Below are 690 nucleotides of genomic sequence, written 5' to 3' on the forward strand. Positions count from 1 at the left end.
CTTCCTTGATTTAAATTTCTGCTCATTTTGGTTCATTCAGCTGCTGAAGTTGGAGATGATGACATCACAGACCTACAGCAGCCAATCAGATACAGCAATGGTAAGGATGTTTTGTTGACTTTTTAGGGACAGTGAGTGTGTGCTATTGTTCTTATGTCTACACTCACCTAAAGGATTATTAGGAACACCATACTAATACTATGTTTGACCCCCTTTCGCCTTCAGAACTGCCTTAATTCTACGTGGCATTGATTCAACAAGGTGCTGAAAGCATTCTTTAGAAATGTTGGCCCATATTGATGGACAGCATCTTGCAGTTGATGGAGATTTGTGGGATGCACATCCAGGGCACGAAGCTCCCGTTCCACCACATCCCAAAGATGCTCTATTGGGTTGAGATCTGGTGACTGTTGGGGGCCATTTTAGTACAGTGAACTCATTGTCATGTCAGGTAGGCCGTGGCATTTGAAACGATGCCCAATTGACACTAAGGGGCCTGAAGTGTGCCAAGAAAACATCCCCCACACCATTACACCACCACCACCAGCCTGCACAGTGGTAACAAGGCATGATGGATCCATGTTCTCATTCTGTTTACGCCAAATTCTGACTTTACCATCTGAATGTCTCAACAGAAATCGAGACTCATCAGACCAGGCAACATTTTTCCAGTCTTCAACTGTCCAATTT

General features: G+C 44.2%; 1 protein-coding gene across 4 annotated transcripts in view; it reads right to left on the reverse strand.

Moving 5' to 3' along the window:
* Window positions 1–690, reverse strand: part of faima (Fas apoptotic inhibitory molecule a) — an 8,796-nt gene that overhangs the window by 5,515 nt on the left and 2,591 nt on the right. The window lies entirely within an intron of this gene.

The sequence above is a fragment of the Micropterus dolomieu genome, linkage group LG07 (assembly GCF_021292245.1).
Source record: "Micropterus dolomieu isolate WLL.071019.BEF.003 ecotype Adirondacks linkage group LG07, ASM2129224v1, whole genome shotgun sequence".
Lineage (NCBI taxonomy): Eukaryota > Metazoa > Chordata > Actinopteri > Centrarchiformes > Centrarchidae > Micropterus > Micropterus dolomieu.